This window comes from Chelonoidis abingdonii, chromosome 19 (assembly GCF_003597395.2).
Source record: "Chelonoidis abingdonii isolate Lonesome George chromosome 19, CheloAbing_2.0, whole genome shotgun sequence".
NCBI lineage: Eukaryota > Metazoa > Chordata > Testudines > Testudinidae > Chelonoidis > Chelonoidis abingdonii.
Genome location: NC_133787.1, coordinates 42,250,797 through 42,274,242, shown reverse-complemented (window position 1 = coordinate 42,274,242; position 23,446 = coordinate 42,250,797). Strand labels below are relative to the sequence as shown.

Here is a 23,446-nt window from a genome sequence, read left to right as displayed (position 1 = left end):
TGGTTGGCTATGCCCTGAAGCATGAGAGTTTACACCTCTCCCATTTTTTTCTACTGTCTAATATAACTAGATGTCCTCATCAGCTGTGTCTAATCCCTTTTTAATCCTATTAAGATCTTGATCTCAGTGATATTCTGCGGCAATGAGTTCTACAGGTTAATCGTGAATTATTTAAAATCATCATTTCCCTTTATTGCTTTAAACATATTAATTACTTTCCAATTCCATTGGACATCCCCTTGCTCTTGCACTGTAAGAAAACAAAGAATGGAAAGACTAAATGACCTCTCGGCCATGCAAACAGTAAATGATGGGACGAAGAGCAAGAGACGGAACTGAAAGATGGTACAGAACATCTTTTCCCTAGACAAATGGATTGATTTTAAAAAAAGCAACCACCACCCCTCCCAACACACACACACACACACACACACACACTGAACGACAGAGCAGATGCAATACCTTTGGATTTCTGTTTTATACTTCTTTACAAAATATATTCCTCTTAGTTTGAACTGAACCATGACATGAACTGAAAATTGGTTAAAAGAGCCAGCAGAAGTGAAAGTGACGGCTGGTCCCAACTTTTGCCTCAAGTTCATTTCAACTATCCTTTCTGAAACTGACAGAAGAAGTCTAACCTCAACATGGCAAACCCAGCTATGGGCAACTCAGGTGTAAGTCTGTAAACAAAGGAAAGGACACACACACACACACACACACACTGTATCTAAGGAGGAGACGAGCCAAATGCTGCGCCTCGCACGAAGCACTACAGCATTTCACCAGAGTTAGCTGTGGGCAAATCTTGCGATCCCTTCACCCTACTGTGGCTCTGTTTGAAGCCATTCAGCATTACAGAGCACTGGGCGCGCTGGGCGCATATCTGCACATGGATAATGAGTCCTAGGGTCATCCTACAATGTTCCTGCCTGGCCCTGTGTCACACCTGCTCCAGGGCTCACTAGAGGTCCCGAGTTCTAGCTATACCCACCTCTCGTTCAAACACATGGCTTGAACTATCATCCTTATGCCGATGACTCTGAGATTTACCTTGCTACTTCGGACAAGTGTGTCCTGTCCGAGCTAAAATCTCTTCCTGTCAGACACCCCTTTGTGGATGTCCAGCTAGCAACTCAATTCTACATAGCCAAAACTACATGACCTGCCCATCCCAACTCTTATCACTCACCACCCCCACCATCCTCCTCACCACTCAGGCCCATAATCTCTACTTCTCTCTCTGAGCCCACACATTCAAGCTGTGTAAATCCTACCACTTCTTCCTGCTCATCAGCTCTACAAGTCAGCTTTTCCCTCTAGCTATAAAACTCATCCAAGCCCACAGTATCTCATGTCTTTACTGTTACAACCATTTCTTTGCTGTTCTTAATGCCATCAAATCTATTCAAAATGCTGCTGGAGAAATCACCTTCCTGGCTTGTCATTTCAGCCATGTTACCCTACTTAGGGCCGCTCAGAGGATTCAGGGGGCCTGGGGCAAAGCGGGGAAGGGGACATAAAAAAAGGCACTACCCGCTGCAGCGCTTGTACTCACCAGGCGGCGCTCCGAGTCTGTGGTAGCGGCGAGTCCTTCACTCACTCCACACCTTCGGCAGCACTGAAGGACCCGCCGCAGAATTGCCACCAAAGACCCAGAGCGACTGAAGGCTCCCCCCCTGCCCCCAAAGTACCACCAGGTGAGTAAAAATTAAAAAGGCGCCTCTATCCAGGGAAGTGATTCTCGGCCAGGGCTCAGGGGGCCCCTGCGGGGCCCGGGGCAAATTGCCCACTTGCCACCACCCCCCACCCCCGGGCGGCCCTGACCCTACTACATCCCTTTGCATCCTGGCACAGGCCCTATTCCTCATTATATTAAACAAAGTACTTAGCTGGACATTTAAGGTCCTTCATGGACTACTGCCCTTCCTACTTTTCATCTTATATGCTACTGAGCCATCAACACCCATCCCTGGGCCAAAGCTGCCAGCCACAATTGCCAATCTGACAATTTTTCAAACAAGCATCTTGGTGCTCTCTCCCATGGTGCCACTTTTTCCTGGGAGACACTCCCTGTAAAAATCCACAGTAGCAGTATGTTATCCTCTGACTTTCCTTGAAATCCACCTATGACACGATACCTACAAACACCTGAAGATAGCAGTGCAGCTGGTGTCCAGTGGCTGCTGCATGCAATATGAATCCTGTCTCACTATTTCCTCACCTTCCCACAATCTGTTGCATTCACCGGTTGTGTCTTGTCTGATAAGCCCTTTGGGGCAGAGTGCGCCTTTGATATGTACGTACACACAGTGCCTAGCACAACAAGGCCCTGGTCCTGGATCAGAGCCGCTAGGCACGACCACAATGCAAACAGCCATCAACAACTAACAATGGACTGCCAATCAGCAGAAGCTTGCTGCAAATCACAAGAAGCCGGTTTTGGTTATGTACATAGAGGCATCCCCACACGGATGGAGGAGGCAGGAATTCCTTTCTGTAGAGCTCTGGAGCAACTGCAACGGACATAGAGAAGTCATTGCTAAGCACCTCATTATCACAATGGGCACAGAAACCAGAGCTCAGAAACCTCATCTAGAATACGCTTAAGCCAATGCAGGGATTGTTCCTGCAGTGCTACTGAACTGTCCAGACTAGTTGTGAATGTCCCCAGTACTGAGTTTCCCTGACTTTCCCTGGGAGATTTCTATCAAACCCTAATACATCTTTGTCAGGAATTCGTGTGATATTTGGCCTAAGTTTTCCATTTCTTAATTTTATACTTTAGTCTTAATTAGGTCTCTGAGTCAATCCAAGTAATGCATGTATACCTACATAATTTTTAAAATAACCTTTCCTCATAAATCATTTCTTACAGCTCCCTGCCCATTTTGGTTGCTATTCTCTGAACTCCCTCCAGTTAATCTGTAACTTTCTTCTTAGAAGGTGCCAAAAACAACCTGAACAATACTCCAGGTTTGGTCACCCCACGCCAGATCAGTTGAGAGGAATCACCACATCACTGATCCATAGAGACGACGCTTTTGTACATACAAGCCAACACTGCACTTGCCTTTTTTGCAGCCCTGTTACTTTACAAACTCCAATAGAATTAGCTGTCCACCACCAACTCTGGGTCTCTTTCAATACAATTGATGCATAATCTTTTATTACATGCTTTGAAAATGTAAAAATACTTTATTAAGTGCTAACTATCATGATCTGAATTTGTAAACTTATCTGACCCAAGGATTGAACCTAGTCGCTATGGTTAAAGACACCTCCGCTGCTACATTCTTCCAAAGCTGTATGCCCTGAAATTTAAAAGAATACTGTAAAAAACCCAAAACCAAACCACCCCTTTCAGTAACTGGGCCCTGTTGGGCAGGTACTATGTTTCATTGTAACACCATCAAATACATAACAAATGAACTTTCCATTTCATATAGTTTAAATGTTACTTATGGGGATTGGTGACATAGGAGAGAAAAATACTGGCTACATGTGCAATTGGACAAATTTCACTGAGTTGAATGTTTGCCAAGCAGCATCTGGCCAGCTGCAGAGCGAGCTGAATACCACAAAAAGTGGTTCTTGAATCAATTACTGACTATAACAAAGTTACCTGAGTAATGCATCACTTGGCAAATTTGTTAGACCTGTTCTTTCTTCCTGGCTTCACTCTTCACCCATCTTTATTTTTCTTTCCTATAATGGATCATGGTGGATATTTTCCTGATTTGCCATCTATGCTATTTCTTCTCTCCCTTCTCTCTCTCCCCCTCTCCATGTTATTATATTTCCCTCTTCCTATGTAGTTCTCTTCTTCCTTCAATATATTATCACTTCCTCCTCTCTCATTACATATACATATGTACACACATGCATGCACTCTAATTTCTTCTGAGTTATTCCCTCAATCTCTCCAGTCTACTCCATTCACACCAATCCCACAGGTAAAATTTACAATTTCTGTGACGCTATGTCCAGGACAAAATTTGGAAGTAGTAAACTGGCAAGAAAGCTGATAAGCCTCTCCAAGCGAAAAGCCAATTCTCTCACATTCCAACCTGCTGGGATTCTTTTCAGGGTGCTATTCCTGGACCCTGTTTGGGATTCCATCTTTTTCTCTGCCTCTGGCTAGCAGTTTGATCGCTTATGCTACTCAAAGCTCTCAGGCTGGTGAAAAAAAGCGAGACTGTAACCCAGGCCTGCACAATATACGGCTCACTGTGCAGCCCACGAGGGGATTCTAAATCCCGCACACACGGCACTCTGCGGGCAGCCCAGAGGCCTTTGAACCCCGGCCGTGGCTGGGATTTGAAGGGCTCAGGGCTCCCCGGGGCTGCAAGCAGCCCAGAGCCCTTTGAATCCTGGCTGCGACTGCAGCGGCCGGGCTGGGGCTGGGATTTAAAGGGCTCAGGCTCCCCTCAGTGGCAGGAGCTCTGGGCCTTTTAAATCCCTGCCCTAGCCCCGCAAAGCTCCAGGTTCCCCCAGCAATGATGAAACACAAAAGCTCATGCTCCAGTACTTCTATTAGTCTATAAGGTGCCACAGGACTCTTTGCTGCTTATACAAACAAGTGTTCATTCCCATTAACACAGTATTACTTTGTTAAACAAAAGTTAAAGTAATCGGGACAGAACTAAAATAAGAAAATGCAATTAGCTTCTCAAGAAATAGTTAAAGCCAAGAAATAGGGCCACTCAAAATTCTAGACTATTTCTGGGAATGTATCTGATTGGCTGGAAGATGCCTGATTGACAGTTCGGGCCAAAAAGGTTAGCAGGGCCAATGGGGTGGGAGGGTTAACAGCCTGATTGTAAAATCAATGTTGTAAATGCTTGGCAAGTTACAGAAACATGCGGGAAGAGGAGGCCGCGATTGATAAAGGACTACGGCTTTGATGCTGCACTGGGGACTTGTTTATTGACAGGCAAGCCAATCTCCTCTCCAAGCCAGGCCAGGCCAGAGAAACCTGCAAGCATTTACCAATTAATTGGTGGGCTTTTCTGCCTCTGTGTTGCTCTAACAATCCTCCTCCACTCAGCCAGTTAACTGGCTCAGGAGATGCTGCTTTAAGAATCTCCTTGCTTTTGTCTTTGATTTTCTGAATCTCAGAAGGCTGCTAGTGAGAAACTTCTGAGCCAGAATGCCCTGAATGCACTATTTCCATTGGCCCCCGGACAGGTTTCTGTCCTCTGTGCTCTGTGACTGGGAGCCTTCTTGCCCATTCCTTTCAGCCCCAAGAACAGACCTACTTTCCTGGGATGGGGCCAAGAAAGAAGAGCTGAGAGTGACAAATGCCTGAAGGATAGTTGTGGGGGTTGTGTAACAAAGGTGGGAGAAGAGGCTAGAGGAGGGATTGAACAAGAGGTGTTTCCTTCAGTTAACTATGCAGGGTATGGGAGCACAGGTGGTCTTTGGGCTCTCACACTGTTCTCTTTCTCGAACTGAAGATCATTGATTTTATGGGAACCCACCCATGTTTACAGACAGTGCTGATCGACTTGACGAGTTGACTTCTATCACCTTAAGTAAGACCGAGGTTTCCTTATTGACTGGCTGATAAACAGCAAAGAAGAGGAAAGAGAATTGTAAGAGGATGAGGAAGTGTACAAAAGATGCTTGTGCAGGAGGGCTCAGGCAATCCTCCTATATCTTGTTGCCTCTGTTCCTGGTCAGTCATAACCCTTTAATCTAATCCAGTAGTTCCCAAACTTTAACAACCTGTGAACTCCTTTCACTGAAATGTCAAATCTCATAAACCCCCTCCTAAAAATGAATCTTTCCAGGGATTTTATCCTTTATCGGAGTATAAATTATCAAAGCAGTGAACATGGAAATAGAAAATTTGTTTTTATGACATGCTTATTACACACTGTTGTTCATTATTATTTATCATCACAGTATTTTTATTACATTATGAAAATGGCAACACGCTTCCAAGATCTCACTTTCGTAGCTTGTATCACTTTGAATAAGCCTGTTATAAGACTAGGCTCCTATGTTTCATCAAGGAGTATCAGATGGGAAACAGCAGGAAGGGATTTAAGAAGCCAACTCAAAACAGTTCCTCCTACACACGCATTCAGGTCTTGAGCAGTCCAGGCAAACAACGCACATTACAACAAAGCTTAAAACTTGTTCTTCACAATAGTTTTAAAAACAAGACTAGCTGCCTATTTAATTTTAAGAACAGCAAAAAATATCCATCTCCCTTTCCATTTCTTATAAGGAATCTAGAAGTTTATATCTCCTCAGTGTGATAAATATACTTGTTTTGACCTGCCTAGCTCTTGGAAGTCCAGGGGCTCCCTAGGAACAGCTCTGTCCGTCACTAGGGAATTCCCCCCACCCAAGAACCCCCTGTAACATTTTGCAAACCCCCAGGGGTTCATGAACCCCAGTTTGGGAACCACTGGTCTACTTCTTCCCCAGTCTCTACATTTTTCCTTTTAAATTTCTGTATCTCAAGGCCTCCCAGAACACTGTCTGGGCATATTTGGTGATTAGATGATGAGGAATTATGGGCCAGTATCTTCAGCCGCAGGAACAGCCATGTCTTCTTATCAAGATTAAACCATATTGAGGTGTGTGAAGCAATAAATTACACTAAAAATATTCCTAATACTTTCACCAAGGGCCTCTACTAATCACAAGAGTTCCTTTTGCAGCCACTTGCCTGTCCAGAACATGAGTGAAGTCAGTCCCAGCATCTCACTGGGTGATCTCCTACAGCATTCACTCCCCCAAATCCTATCCCCCTGCCCCTCAAATATTCCCAGTGCTAGCAGCTGATCTGAAGCTAGCTTCCTTCACTGTGCTTCAGCAAAGAGCTGACCTCTGGGGGCAGGCTCTGGTCTACAACAGTAAACTTCCTTCCCTACCCCCTTAAAGAGCGGAGGCTGCTGCAGTCATGAAAAGCAGAGAATGAAGAGCAGGAGAGAGGAGAGGGTTCCTGCTGTTGCCCAAGCTTCCAGAGAATTAAACATGAACAGCCGTGCTGTGTAATTTTAAATTGTTAATTAGCACAGGGTTAATTAGGCGGCCCTTCACAAGAGGCTGTTTGGCAGTAAACCAAGACTGGAAGCGATGAGAAAGGAGGAAAACAAAAGGAGACAGTGAGAAACTGTTCCCTCTGCTAATGATCCACAGATGGCACCCCAAAAAGGGGGAGCAACATCGGGTGAGAGACAGGCAGACACTTGCCACTGCTGGCCATGACCCTGGCAGCCACCCTGAGGTGCAGACTGCCCAGGTCAGTGTTCTGGAGAGGAAAGAGCTTGACTACCAGAAGCCCTGCTCCTTCACGGCTTGCCCCAGCCACTGGCCTGCCAGCAGCAGGGCCTCAGGTGACATGCATTGGGTTAGGTGTGAATCCTGGCTTCAGTGAGGACATGACTCCTGGCAAACATTTCTGTAGGCGGCAGCAGCTCGAGTGTTCCCCGTTGTGGGAAGTTATGTAAGAAAGGCTTTAACTTTGTAAATATGCACCTAGGCCTTCTGATCCACAGCCACCGTATGAATCAATAGTGTAAGTGCATACCACACCACCTCCTGCATTAGTACCCTCCCTTCAAACACCCAATGGGCAGTTGGACTACAGCGCTGTTACCCCAACCTAGGGGAACTCTGGAACAGCACAGAAGCTTATCCCTGTCTCCTCCATGGAAAGGAGGATAGAGCAAGACAAGTGGTCTAGTGTATAGTTTACTAGAGTAGCTTCTGCTGACACTGGAATTCGTTTTTATGACACCTGTTCAGCTGATTGAGCTTATTCCTAGATTCACAGATTCCAAGGCCAGAAGGGACCATTGTGATCATCTCATCTGACCTTCAGTGTAATACAGACCAGAGACCTGCCCGCAATAATTCCTGGAACAGATCTTTTACAAGAACATCCAATCTTAATTTTAAAATGGTCGGTGATGGAGAAGCCATCATGCCCCTTGGTGAATTGTTCCAATGGCTCTCACCATGAAAAACTGACACTCTTTCCAGTCTGAATTGTTCTAGCTTCAACTTCAGTTACTAGAAGCTGGGGTTGGTAGGGAAGGGCAAGATCTCAGACAAGGCCCCCTGGTTATCAGGGCTACTTAGGGATGATGCAGTCTACTCAGCCCCTCCCAGACCCATCCTTCTTCGCCCATAGCTGGCGCTTTTTCAGCCTCTTTTGCAGAGGCTAAAAGGGAACACCCTCCATTTTCTCATTTGTGTAAATATGCTAATCCCAAAGCACAAGAGGGGTCTCCTGAGGATGACCCAGAAGCAGCTCCTCCACAGAGCAGTCTAACATTTATTTAGCCCCCTAGGACTGGCTGCATTCATAGCCTGATTCTCCGGCTAATTGGAAATCTAGTGGGGAGAGAGACAGACAGACAGAGACAGAGAGAAACCAATTATCATGGCCCAGCAGACTCTGGAGCACTGACCCTTTCTGCACTCCCATGACAGATAGGGCAACTTCCAGCAATACCTCTGGGTGCCGCGTTATATTAAGTGTGTTAATGGTTTTTGTATCATTGTGAGCTACAGACTATATGCATTCCATGGGGGGGAAGGTTACCACAGCTCCTCCAGGAAGTGAAAACAGGAGGGGATGATCCAGACAGATCACTCAGGTTATAACATCTCCAGAGAGGTACTACCTCCTATGGAGCCTCAGGTATTCTGGTTCAAACTGGATTCTCCAGAGACCAACAGACAAAGAAAAGCCATTTGGATAAACAGCTAAGCTTAACTGTCTTGGGGCCTTTGTTCTCATTCTGGATCTAACATGGATGAACTTGTAACCATGGGGAAAAGCCAGTTGTGGGTTTTGACAGACTAACATCTATCAGAGCCCTAGGCTGGAACCAGGGGGTGACCTCATGTAAGCTTTTTAGCATGTGTAGAGGTTATTTTATTGTTTTAATAGGTTTGCTCTGTATTGCTTTTACCTTTAGAATAAGTGTGCGCTTGCTTAGAAAGAGCTCCATGATAACACTGGGCATAGCCCTCAGAGAGAAAGCAAAGTACAGGCAGTAGTGTGGCTTGCTGGGGATAGTAGTGTAGGCAAACAGCTGCGCAGCCTTAAAATCCCTTGTCAGGAGGGAGTGAGAGGTGGTCCTCTGCCCACAAGTAACAGCTAGGAGCTAGAAGCCTGCAAGTGGGTGCCCTTGAGGGAGGAGAAATACAGGTTCATGTTCACACACCGCTCAGCACCACATGTGCTTTGTTACAGGGATACCAAAACCCTGTACTGCTCATTAACAACACTGGCCTCATGTATCAGTCAGTTACAGATTTCCATGTAGGTTAACTGGATAAAGCTGGATGCTGCTGCATGCCAGGTAAAGTAGGTGATGGGAAATATAGGTTTGGAAAATTATCAGCTTTTCAGAGTACCCAGAATACACAGTACAACCATCTATAATAAAAAGTGTGAAATCTGTTAATTATAGGGAGAGCTGGCAACAAATCCTATATTTAGGTTGCTTAATACTTGCAAGATTTTTTTTTATAATGTAACTTTTTGAGGGGCTCTGAACACTTCTACTGTTTGCAGCACACCTTTGAAGTTTGCATGTGGAAAGTCCTTAGGCCAGAGAAGTGCCTTTTCTTTGTCCCAGAAAATGCTGTTCACATAGTGCTGAGGTGAATGGTTAAAAATCCCCAATTCCCCTTTGTCACTAGCAAATCTCTGGAAAGATGTGGCACCCTGCCAAAACAACCAAATAAATATTTTTAGATTGGGCCCCTGCTGCTGCTTGCTGCAGACACCACACTGTAAACAGAGAGATGCCAGGTAAGCTGCAGCAGGGAAGGAAGGGGAAGAGAGCCAGGCAAGACTCCTCCCAACTATCCCCTGAATCCAATACCCAGCCCCAGAAACCCATGCCCTACTGGGACAACCCCTTTCCCCTGCTGCCAATTCTGTAACCATTCTGTCCTGTAGCTCAAGTGGCAGAGGCCAGTAACAGAAATATTGAAGTTCACAACCCCTATGCTACTGAGGATGTATTATGCATGCCCATATGTTTTAATCTTTTCCTTTTCGAAAGCATAGGTAATTATATACAGAAATGGCTATGTTCAAAACAGTTAGATTGGAAAGCCAAGCACCTGAAAATTAAGAAACTCCAGAATGTAGGTTGCCCGTGCAGGCTCAACTCAGCCCCTTTGAGCACCCATCTGGACTTACCTGAATGCACACTGTTCCTTCCCATAGGCCTCCTGCCTTAGTCAATGCACAGGACGGATGCACAAGGTGGTAAAACAAAGGTTGCATGGACAGGTCACTTTAGAACATTTATGCAGCAGATCTTATTAAACCAAATACATGGAAAATGACTTTCTAGAATAGAGAGCTCTTGGCTAATTCCCAAAGCATCAGCTCAAAGGAATGGTGCAGCACAGAGCCAAAGTTTGAGCTAGGCAGCAGCATTCAGGGATGCCCTCCATGGTTCTTTGCTCTTTCAACTCCCAGCTTCACCAGATGGGTTTTTTCTTATACCCTAAACGTGAGAGACAGAGGTCAGCTCCTCCCTCCTCACTGAGGTGCCAGAGAGGCTGGCAGATATTCTTAAAAGGAATCTGAGGAGTTTGCAACATGGAATAATAGAATAAAAATGGTGTTTATGGCTAAAAATCTAGGCATAGCAACGAAGTATGTGCGTAGCTCGCAGAGTGGTTCTTGACAGGGGTTTCCAGCAACATTTCAGAGGGTCAATTCTCTGGGATTCTTATGATGTACTTCCTAATGAGAAAACAAAACCAGGATTTTTAAAATCACTGCAGCCCAACATTTCAACAAGGAGCAACTAATTTCACAGGGCAAATTATTTCCCCCACATCTCCGTGAGAGAAGGCAACAGATAAGTACCACAGGAAGTAACTGATCAAACAGTTAAAAGGACCACAATGCCAATGCTGTCTCCTCTGTGTTTGTTAGCACAAGGTATTCCTGCCCAGGTCTGGACAGCATCTACACACACTATGAGCCTTTATTTACCCCTTTTCAGAGGTTTACACTAATCAACAAAGCGAACAACAACAAACACAAATCTCAGCCTATGCATTCTTCGCCCATTTGGCTGCTCCTAGAGTTTCCCTGCAGAGACCTCTGTCCAAGACTGTGGTTCCAGCTGGCCAGAGACAGTCACGGGCTCTGTTATGGGCAGGGTGATTAGCAAGTGAGTAGGAACCAAGCCAGCACTACCCTACAGGGTTCCAACAGCCACTAACAGGATGGGGGAACAGAAGAGCCCTGCCATCCTGCTGCAGTGTTCCCTTTTCATCACCCAGCCTGCTGTTCTCCCTGACCGGGGAAGCTTCCCCGTGATTTACTGTTTACGTGCTGGATACTTTCTGTTCTGCGGGGGTCCTGCCAACCAGTGCAGAAAGGCGCCCGGCACTGGGAGAGAACTAGGTAAAAGATGGCCTGAGGAAAGGAAAGACTTGCACAGCAGGTATCGCCAAAGGGACTCTGAAGAAGGTGGGTTTTCCTCACAGGAAGAAAAAAGCCTAAGTGAGAGCCCTTGCCATTGGCAACTGGCTCTGGCACAGGGCTCTGGAACTGGAGCACTGACAATACAAACAAGCGTTGCCCTGCACACATTCATTAATAGGGTAGAAAACACACATGCACAAACTCACATGTATAGGCAGCGCAAGTTCCTCAGATCTTCATGGGATCATTAGCATAAACAGCTTTTCAAACAGCAGGAAGCAAAGAAAATGCTGAACAAAAGAGGACTGAAGTTGTAGGGCTCAACCACTTGGCATGGAAACAGGAGAGAGAGTCCCTACCTGAAAAGGCAAACCCTGAACAGCATCTGGTCCCCCTGCACTGTGGAGCACACAGGGACCTGCTTATACACAATATATATAGTGCCTTCCAGCAAAATGCATTTTACAAACCATATGCAAAGATCACCCACCTCTGGGGAGGAGCATAGCAGCTATTCTTCACAAGCAACACCACACAACTAGTTAGGAGAGAAGTAATAAATAATTTTAACTGCAATACTTGGTGTTTATCTAGGGGGTTTCACCTGTAGCTCTCAAAAGGTAAATGCCATCATCTCTTTTGTACAGATAAAGAAAACACCTACAGAGAAATTAAGTGACTTGTCCGCAGTAACGCAGCAAGTTGGTGGGAGCAGGAGGACAAAAATCCAGATCTCCTCACTCAGCCTTTGAACCCTGCCTCCCAAGTGCCTGTACAAGCTGCGGGGAGATTCGCAGACATTACACAATTACGCCTTGTCCACTCTAGTTTCTCATCTTCGCTACCACTGGCTCGGCTTCGTTGGTCCTAGTGCTAACACAGACTAGGCTTTAAGCAGTCAACAGCAGTTTTAACCCTTGCAGCCGTACATAACAGGGTATAGAAACTGACGTCTGGCTAGTATCTTGTTTACACCGGTACCACTGCTACCTCTGCTGAACCAATCAGTCGTAGCCATGTGGTAGACATCCCTACATAACTGCAATTAGGCCACAACAATGGGATTGACACACCTACACTTATGACAAATGCTAGATCTTTAAAAAAGAGCAAAGATAGTGCTCCCCCGCTCCCTTTGGATCCAGTCAATACTGCCCCAGAAGCAAGAGGGACACTCAGGGTATGGCTATACTTGCAGCTATGCAGCGCTGGGAGTTACAGCTGTCTTCGTACAGCTGTGTAGGGAAAGCGCTGCAGTGTGGCCACACTGACAGCTACCAGCGCTGCAGTGTGGCCACATTTGCAGCGCTGTTGTGAGTGGTGCATTGTGGGCAGCTATCCCACAGAGCACCTCGTCCCATTTTGGCGCCGTGGGTTGTGGGAAGGGGATGGAAGGGTGATGTGAAGTGTGCACAGTCAATCCGCTTCCTGTCCCAACGCCCCATGGTGCATCGCTTCACATCCCAGCAGTCACTGTTTTTCTGTCCATGTTTAGGCGCCATTGTAGTCTCCCAACGGTTTCTGTGGCAGCGCGATTTCTGTGGGAAATGGAGCCGAGCTGCTGAAGGACTTTGTTGATGAGTGTCCCAGCACATCACGTTTGGCAGTTGAGCTATTCCTTAAGGAGGATCCGACGATATCGAGTCATCTGATGCGTACGACGCAACTTGCTTGTGGCGTTCACGAGAAATGCTCAGCACCGTGGAACACCGCTTTTGGGCTCAGGAAACAAGCAGTGAGTAGTGGGATCACATCATCATGGAATGTGGGATGACGAGCAGTGACTGCAGAACTTTCGGATGAGAAAAGCCACTTTCATAGGACTGTGGGAGGAGCTCACCCCGACCCGTGTGGCGCAAGGAACAAGATTGAGTAGCTTGCCTGCACAGTAGGGTGGTGGCTTTTGCATATTGGAAGCTTGTCAAGCTCCGAAATGTACTATCGGTCGCAAACCAGTTTCGTGGTAGAAGCGATCCATTGTAATTTGTGTTGATGCAGAGTTTGCAGGGCCATTTAATCGCTCCTGCTAAGAAGACCATGATCTATGGGAACCTGCAGGACATTTCTGGATGTCTTTGCACAAATGGGTTTTCCCTTAATGTGGAGGCACAATATAGATTGCGACGAGTATCTTCTGGCACAACCCCACTCTAGTTCCGATTACATTATCAGATTAGGGGTATTTCTCTTATGGTTCTCCAGCATTTGGATCACGTGGGCGTTTTCATTGACATTTAACACAGGCTGGCCTTGTGAAATGGTGCATTGAGCCACATCTTTCTGGACTAGTGGCCTGTTCAGGAATGATGCAGGCTGGATTTTTTCCCAGACCGGAAGATCACGTTAACGGGACGTCGTAAATGGCCCATTGCTGTCCTTGGAGACCCCGCTTACCCAATTATGCGCTTGACTCATGAAACCGTATCAGGGAGCTTGACATTGGAGCAAGGGTATGATTCAACTACACTGGCTGAGCTGTGTTGCAGATATTGATGTGGATGTGATGCTTGTTGGCGTTTTAAATAGTGGCGCTGGCCATTCTCTGATATGGGAAGCTAGACTTGGGGAAAGTAGCATTTCCTGGCGGTTATATCCGCGTGTGGTACCCTCATATATCTTGTGGAGGGAAGGGTGAATTACATCGTCAGGGAAATGACTCCGAGGTTTCACGCCTGGAGTTACTGATTTGCACAGCTCCAGAGAGCAGGGCTAATATGAGAGGCCCAGCAAGGGTACAAGGATTGGTGATACTTTGAGGGAGGAATTTGAGGCTTGAAAACGCAACGTAATGTTTGGTGCCTTTGTCGGGTTGTGAATAAGTGGCAGTGGTACCATGTTGAGTAGGATTTGTTGTTATCCTAAATGACTTGCATGCCTGTTTCTTTCCTGGGCTATTGTATCTTTCATTTTTGCTGCAACAATAAGACTTTTTCAAACGCAGAATTCATTTATTGTCAAGGAGTTTTTTTCTTTTTCAGCACACCAATTGCTTGTTTAGATTTGGATGGGAACCTATAAAGCGTGGAGGAGGGGGGGTGTGAGACTGTACAGTCACAGGTTTGAATATTATCGCTGTCTGGGTGCTGGTGCCAATGACTGCTGCACTTTCAGATGGATTGATGAGAGATGATGCCAGAGCTGGTGATGGGGGTGAGTGGCAGAGGGTAAGGGTCGTAGTTCTCAGGGGCTGGTTGGTGACGTACAGGTGTTGGGGGCAGCTGGTGAGGTAAGAACCTGGATGCTGGGGAAGGGGGTTTTGGAGCTGACATTGGGGCACAAAAGAAAAGAGGCTTGGATGGGGGAGGGGCCGGTGCGATTGTGCTCTGCCTGCATGCTACAGTGCCTGGATCACCACGTCCTCTGGCACGACAGATAGCTTAATCAACTGCTTTGTGCTTTCTTCCTGGCCGCTGCATTTCTCTGGTTGGAATCCTCTGTCCTTTCCCGTCAGATCCTGCAGTTATTATATTACCCTGCAGAGTGAATCCATAACTGAGCTTGCAGCAAGGTGCGTTCTCTTTGCTCTTTCCTGAGGTTTGTAGCCCTGAGCAATGGATGATACGGGCAGTCGAGAGACTCAAGTACACTTTTCGAGAAGGGCATTAAATGCAAACGAGTACGAGAGCGGCATTGTGTTGTTTTATTTAATCTACCACCCGCAGTTGGCTTTCACTTTACATTATCCCACACAGTGAAGGAGTTACAGCTTCTTACTTACATACTTTCCCATACAAAACAGAGTACACCTGTCTTATCCTTAACCCACCAAGAGCCAGGAAATGGTATAAGGGGGACCGATCTGCTTCACCGATGTGCGGCGTTTCTGGCGTCGTGGAATAGCAAACTGATGCAGGGCACCGAGACACGGAAAAGCTCCCCAACATTTGCTCCATGGAGTTCATCCTGAGAAAGATTCTCGCTGCTGCAGCGTCACCCGGAAAGAGCGGGAGGGTCTTCTACAGCAAATGTCGGATCTCCCTGCGCCCCTATGCAGGTTGAGTCTGTGTGCAGCAAATGGGCCCCAACCCCTCACGGCCCATAGTGGCGCGGACGCGTTAGCCTGACTGGGACAAGGACCACAGTGGCTCTCCCTATAAACTTGTGCAAGCACATTGCCCATGCTCTGGCTGAAACTTCTGAAGAGATTACCGCGATGTGACAGACCACATCAATGGGCTATTCCACATCTAGGCATGCATGCATGCATGCAGCCCTAACCCTCCCTCCTCTCCCGAAACATTTCCATCCTGAAAATAAAAGCCACTTACCAGGAACCCGCTTCTCTGCTTGTCCTTCACCAAGTATCGGCTGCTGCGACTGGCTGCCTTCCTCCTGGCTTGAGAAGAGCTCCTGGCTGCATGCCTCCTGGGACTCCAGGGTGTCTCCCACCATCCCAGTACCCTCAGTCTCGGTTTCCTCCCCCTCCTCCTCCTCCCGCTCTGAAGTGTCCATTGTGGTCGTCGGATTGGCAGTGGGGTCACCCCCAAGTATCGCGTCCAGCTCCTTGTAAAAACGGCAGGTCGTGGGGGCAGCACTGGAGCGGCGGTTTCCCTCGCAGGCTTTGCAATAGGCACTCCGCAGCTCCTTTACTTTAACCCTGCACTGCATCGTGTCCCAGTCATAGCCCCTTTCCAGCATGGCCCTTGAGATCTGCCCATAGGTATCGTAATTCCTACGGCTGGAGCGCAGCTGTGACTGCACAGCTTCCTCCCCCCAAACACTGATGAGGTCCAGCAACTCACCATTGCTCCGTGCTTGGGCTTGTTTGGCACGGAGAGGCATGGTCACCTGGAAAGATTCTGATTACACTCCACACCTGGCTGAGCTAACAGGAAGGGGATTCTTAAAATTCCCGGGGCATTTAAAGGGCGGGTCACCTGAGGCCAGGGAAGTAGAGTGTGAACTGATGAGCAGAGTGGCTGAACAGGCATTCTGGGATACCTCCGAATACCTCTGGAGGCCAATAACAACGCTTTTGGTGGCCACACTGGCGGAGCAGTGCTGCTTCACCAGCGCTGCAATTGTTATACCCCAGGCAGAGCAGGAGTACAGCCAGCGCTGTAGCCAGGGAGATGCAGCGCTGTATGGGCCTTGCAAGTGTGGACGGTGAGTAAGTTGCAGAGCTGTAAACCCACCACCAGCGCTGCAACTCTCCAGTGTAGCCAAGGCCTCAATGAATCACTAGCACCACTTCCTGCATCACCTGTTCCTTGAGTCTCCATCCATTATTACTGCCTCTGCATTAGCCTGCTTATCTTACAAGATCAGATGAGATCACAGCCTGAGGTTACAGAGCTGTCTGCAGAGGTTCTTACTGGCTGTGCCTGAACCGAAGAGGATTATAGTTCTACATTCAACAGATTCTGTGCTCCAAGTAACAGTAATGACCCCAGAAGCAGCTTTTCACTCTTGATGTTTCAAGTTTCACTGCATCTATCCTACATCTTTGTCTATCCTACATCTTCCTAGTATTCCAACAGCCTGTGCTGTGCAGGGCCACCACCTTCTCTCTCCAGCAGAAGTACCCCAGGCATTTTCTTTGCTACACAAACACAACTCAAAATGGAAATCTTTATAAAGACAGACAGTGAAGTTTCTACATGCCCCAGAGCAGCTCATAAAAACAAGGTATTCTCTAAACACCCAAAACCTTCTTATGCCCACTCACCCACCACAGGCTCACGGGCCTGGTGAGGGGTCCCTGCCATTGCTGTGTTCCCTCCACTAGTTTACTTTTCTTTCTAGTGTCAAGGCCAAAAACAGAGACCACAGTAGCCAGGGTTATCGCTCACACCCTTCTCCTTTGCCAGGTCTCAGACTCTGGCTCACATCCTTTGGGAAAGCCTATGCATAGGACAATTAAGCAGTGACTTTATGAATCCATGAAGAGCTCAGTCCTGCCACCTTGGCAACATTATAGCCTTCTGCAATCGTTCTGGTAACCAATCAGAAGAGAGGTCAGGCAGCACAGTGAATTACATGACAGCAATGCATGCCACCCATGAAGGACACAACAACGCAGTCCTTTAATCTTCTAATGAGGAATCTGGGTATAAGCAATGATCCTAGCAGAGAGGTGTGCTGTAGGGACTGAACTGATCAACTGAATGACTGATGCAAGCTAGAGCACCTATGGGATGCAATAACCTCAGCAGCAGAACTCGACTTTGAATAAGAGAATGGGAGGGAATGGGGTGTTGGAAGACCAGTAAAACAAGCTCTCCCCTCGGAAACAGTTGCTACTGTTTGGTCGGTTCCTACAGACAGGGCATTAAGGCTGGTCTACACAAGTAGAAGAAGACAAGACATTAAACTGCAGCAGTTCTACTGATGCAATTCCCCAGGTAGACAGTCTTACTCCAGTATAAGCCTGCCTTTTCTGGTTTAGCTTTTGTTTCTTTGGAAGCAGTTTAGGCCAGGTCTACACTGTCACATACTTTGGTAGAACTTACATCGTTCAGGGGTGTGAATAAGCCACCCCCAATCGATGCAACTTACACCCACCTAAGCACCAGTGAGGGGAGTGCTATATTGGCAGGAGAGCTTCTCCCATCAACAGAGCTACTGCCTCTTGTGAAGGTGGATTTATTATGCCTGTGGGCATAGATTCTGTTCACCAGACGCAACACTTCTAGTGTGTGCTAGCCTTTAAACTAGGCCAAAAAGCCACTGGAAATAAGAAGTGTCCACACAGGGAGTTATACCAATACCTCTACACCTGTTTAACTACACCACTGTAACTGGAAAAATTTCCCATGTAGACAAGCCCTTATTCTTATGTGTAACCTTGTAACAGACATGAGAATTTCTGAAACAGGTTGTTCCCAAGGGCATGGCACCTACCCATCCACATGGTGTCCCTTCAGAGGCAGTTGTCTGATTAAAACAAAGCCCACTGAATGGGCATCCACAAGCTGAATCCCATTCAATAGGCCGTGAGTCTGGAGTTCAGGCTCTCCTGGCCCATGCCACACACTGCCACTGTTTAGCAAGTACCAGATTTTTGTCATGCTTTCAGGGAAATAGAACCTTAATGTAACTTGCAGTTGTTACCTATAGAATGGCTAAACTGTGACCCAAATGGGCAGAAGTTCCAGGATGTGCCTGGATGCATGCAGCTTCCAGAGCCCACCCAAGAGCAGACCTACACAGGATTCAGGGGGCCTCAAGTTTGAACTGCCAGGAGATTTTGGGGGAGAGTGAGGAGTCACCGAATGTAGCTCTCCCGGTCTCCAGGACTTAGTGTTACTCTGCTGTTCAGCCTCTTGCTAATTGTGGGGTTTTATTTTTATTTCTTATTACCCTCTCACATGCCTGATGAGATTATTTTACCAGAACTGACACAGCCAGAAGCTGCAGCCATACATGGAGCCTCTGAGGAGGTGATGCAATTTCATTTTCATTGATCAGAAATCAGCAGGGCAGTAACTGATGGGAAACTCCATTAGGAGAAATAGGAGACCAAAACTTCCTAGTTACACCCAAAGTCCAGGAAGTATTGCTTTCCTCACACTCCTGTCAGGAACCTGAAGAGAAGAAAGCAAACTGCTGCCTCCCAACACAGAACAAGCTCTGAACTGCTGTTCTTGAGCTGAGACTGTAGCATGGCAAGGCTGTTCAAATGCTGCAACAGATTCACTTAGTCAAAGCCTTTTCTACACATAGCACTACACAGTTCAGAGCTGTGCGCGCCACTGCAGGACCCAGGGGGTCTTAGCAATTGGCCCAAATTCTGTATCCAAGGGAAACCATATCCCCCCCATTTCCCCCCGCCCATGTGGGGACCTTGGGTGCTAGCTGAGAGGGAACTCCATGTGAGTGAGCAGACCAGTTCTCATGCAGTCCCTGAAGACCATGGGATTCCAGCACTGAGAAATCAGGGCCCTGGTAGAAGCTGGAATGTCTGGGACAAATTCTTACTCCCAGAAAAATTCTGAGCTCCTGTCAATTTCTAAGGACAGTGGGGCCCAGGACCCTGGATAGACAGGTGTGGTTTAGCCTCCCAGAAGTGAGGTACAGAGATCACAATCATGTTCAGGAAAAAAAGCCACTTATATAGAAACTGTTCTACAAAAGGTACAATGGAGTAAGTAATGATCACAAATCAGAATCCACCAAGTAGGGAAAGCAGAGGGAAATATTTCGGCTTTTGATAGCTGCATTTTGGGTCACATTTTAATTCAATTTCTCTAAATGTTTAAAATACCTTTTCCCCAAAACTTATCAGGCTCCATATTTCTCATTTAAAAGCTACGGTCAGGCATTGCAGGATTAAAGCTGATCTTGGCCTGGCCTGCTGTCAAATTCGTGATCTTGCCTAGACTGAAAACAGTTTTTTTTGCCTCCTCCAGTGAAAGTGGCAGGCCCTACCAGCAGAGCAGGGGTTAACACTCGCTAACCGCAGCACAGTTGTTAAGGTAATCAATACCACTGAGATACTAAAGCAGAGTAAGCCACATTATTGATTGCCAAGCAGATGATAAAACTGTTTATTATGATAATTGCTGGGTGCCTGCAAGATGCTCCCAGGGCTTCCTTGAGCTTTTTACAAAAATAATACAGAATTGCCAGGCCATAGTCTTCTGTCTGAAAACCCCACAAAGTGGGGCCAAAGTCCCTCACATTGCCATAGCAAAGCAGTCACCCTGAGTTAATTTCATTTCTGAGTTACTGCTTGGACTGGAGAACCTATTACCCATGGGGGCATCCCCCACTTTGATGTGGGTCAGTGCAGTATTTACTGAACACTTTCTCTTTGTGTGAAAGCAGGACAATGATTGAAAACTGAGGCAAGGTCTGCACTAGAAAGATTGGCTGGCATAAATGTTTCTGTTAGGAGTGTGTCCTCCCGCCCCCCCAGGAAATCACACCTCTAATTCACACAGCTATGCACATAGATGCAGCTTAGAGTCGTTTTGCCAATATAGCTTATGTCCTTTGGGGAGGTGTTTTAACTATACTGGGAAAAGTTCTCCTTTTGCCAGTATAAGCCATTAGGGTACTCTGCCAGCACAGACTACACTTGTTCTCTCCTCTGGGCCTCCCAGTGGCTCTTACCTTACGTGTCTATCAGGTTGTAAACTCCTCAAGTCAGGGACAATCTTCAGATTTGTGCCCTGTACAGCTCCAAGAACGCAGTCTGCAGGTAAACGAACAGATCAGCTAAACCTCTCCAGAAGTCTGCAACCATAACACCTAGCCCCTCAGTTCTCACAGACTAAGGGCAGGGCACATCAGGACTTAGACAGGTGCTCTCCCAAGACCACTAAGGTGCTGCTGGAAAGAGTGGCGGTGATCCAGCAGATGGTGCTAAGTCCAGTAACCCAGCATGACGTACCAGAATCACAGCACAGCTGGAAATGAAGTATTTTGGGTAAAACACGACACAGAGGATCCATGAATTTGTCACTAGAGCTCATGCACTCTTTGCAAAACATGGTGCATTAACTGACATTCTAGTCAGATTTCAACTTGAGTACTTGCATTTTGCCTCCCTAAATTCCTCCCTGCATTCATCAGCCATATGACATTAGCTTACTTTCTACCATCAACTGGTGTAGAGAGTCATTTTCCACAAGTACATGGCTGTCAAGTTCCACCCCACATGGGGCTTCACTTCATTCCTGGAATGACCCAAGGCTAAATGCACTGGATTAACCCTTCTCTAAAATCTGCTCCAGCCACCTAGCAATCATTTGGCTGCTTCTACAACAACTTTCTGCAAAGTCCACTCCAGCCCACTGAAAGTAGAGTGCTGAACAGAGAATTCTCGAGACCAGAACACAGCTGACTAGCACACATCTCTTGGCATTTGCTAAATTCTTTCAAAGGTATCCCATTCTCTGACCCCTCATGTCAATTTCTCTTGCATGAAGTTTCACTGATTGGCTCGAGACAGGCAGAAGCTAGCGCTTCATGACTGGTGTACTGCCAGGTGTATTGCTTAGTTTTTCTATTTTGTAGTTAGTAGATTTTAAAAACAGATTGGCAGAGCAGGAAGAGTTATTTGACCAGTAATGAACACTCGAGACTTGCCCTCAGAAGCCCTGGGACAATGACATCCCACAAGTGAGACAAACTGACTGGAAGAATTCCGAATCTCATAATAGTCCTTCATAGATGCACTTGGGGATTGGCACACTCATTCCAGATTGATATTTTTCACTGTAGTTTTAAACCCATTTAAGAAGGGAGCATCTTTTCCCACTGAACACTGGAAACAGTGATGAAAGGTTTCTCCTTAAAGCATTCAACCCATTCTGCCAACAGCCACTTACCTACCTTTTCTCTGAAAGAGCTCAAGAATTTAAGTCAAGGTCAGTGTTGTACCCCAGCATGCACCATTTCTCCAAAACAAATTCCTTTTTGATCTTCTAAGGAGACAAATATTATTCACAGCCAACGCCCAGCTCCACATCTGCCTACAACAGGCCTGCTGAATGATTACATCTAGAACTGTGATACTGTTCAAATACACAGGTCTCAGCTTCAAGAACAGAACATCTTGCTTTACCAACATCCTCTAGTAGCTGATCAGATTTGTGCAAAAAATGGAATTGTGGGTTTTATGATAAAAACATGAAATTTATTACAGTGACAGGGCATCACCTAATAGAGATTTTTAGATATGGGGCCATCGCCAACTCATGCCATGTCATTTAATCAACATTGCCATATTTGGCAAATAATGTTGGTTTACAATTGGACATAGAATATCAGGGTTGGAAGGAACCTCTGGAGGTCATCTAGTCCAACCCCCTGCTCAAAGCAGGGCCCATCCCCAATTTTTTCCCCCGATCTCTAAATGGCTCCCTCAAGAATTAAACTCACACCCCCGGGATTAGCAGGCCAATGCTCAAACCACGGAGCTATCTGACATACAAGGGATATGTTCTTGGTTTTCTTCAACCTGACCTTAAAATTGCTGTAAGGACACATTTTGTATGGTCAACGTGGTCTTGGCAACATTACTTTTTTTCCTCCTTTCAGATGCTTCTTTGATTATGTGCAAGGTACTTGGTGATTGGGTAATATTAATTGTAAACAGTAATGAAAGATTAGATTACTATTGGCTATTACTAGTTCTTCATACACGTCAAAAAGATATAAGCTTGTTCAACAATCTGATCCATCAACAGAAATATCCTCATTCCTATATTGACTGAAGCAAGTGTGTACACTGGCAGGAAAAACACAGATGTGGAGTTAATTAATCCTACATAATCAGAAGGAGTATGTTGGATCTGACTATCAAACTCCAGCAGAAAATATTAGACTTTTCCACAAGCTAAATGCACTTCCCATATCCCAAGCCATATGCAGATGAGATGATGGTACTGAAAGACTCTGAACAAGAACTGTTGCCATTGGCATAAATCCTGCTACATTAACTTTAACAGGACCAAACTCAAAGGCCAAGAAAAAAAATCCAAGGAAGTTGTGGATCACCCTGATGGACTGCAAAAGAGACACATGTTTAAGTGACCAGCACAAAGATCATCCAGAAAATGAATTGTGCTTTATTTGTGAGATGAACATACCATCAGAGGACTTCCATGAAGCTTCTACTCTTGACACTGATAATTCGGTCCACAAGTGTATTTCGGCTTCAAGACCAGTGCTTGCTTGCAAAACTAAGAACTGGGGACTTAATGGCCCAAGAGGCAAAGTATCGTGCAACATGTTTGGTGTGTCTACAACAAAGTCAGAGAGAAGAAAAACTGAGCAAAGCAATGCAGAAAAGATTTGGGGTTGCCTTTGCTCAACTGACAACATACATTGAGAAGACATGGCTCCAGTCTTGAAATTAGCAGAGCTCACAAGGCTCTGACCACTTGGGGGCGATAGTGGCTGGGGACATTTCAGAGCACTGAACTAAAATCCCACATTCCAGATCTCTAACTGCAAAGACAGACGAGATGCACTCCTTGCCTTCAACCAGGACGTTGCATATGTCCTCCCAGAAGCACGTGGGGAGGACTGACTAAGAAGCACTTCATCTGCCCCAAACAG

General features: G+C 46.4%; 1 protein-coding gene across 4 annotated transcripts in view; it reads right to left on the bottom strand.

Annotated features, from left to right (window-relative positions):
• ZFHX3 (zinc finger homeobox 3) overlaps positions 1-23,446 on the bottom strand; it is a 263,648-nt gene that overhangs the window by 239,492 nt on the left and 710 nt on the right. The window lies entirely within an intron of this gene.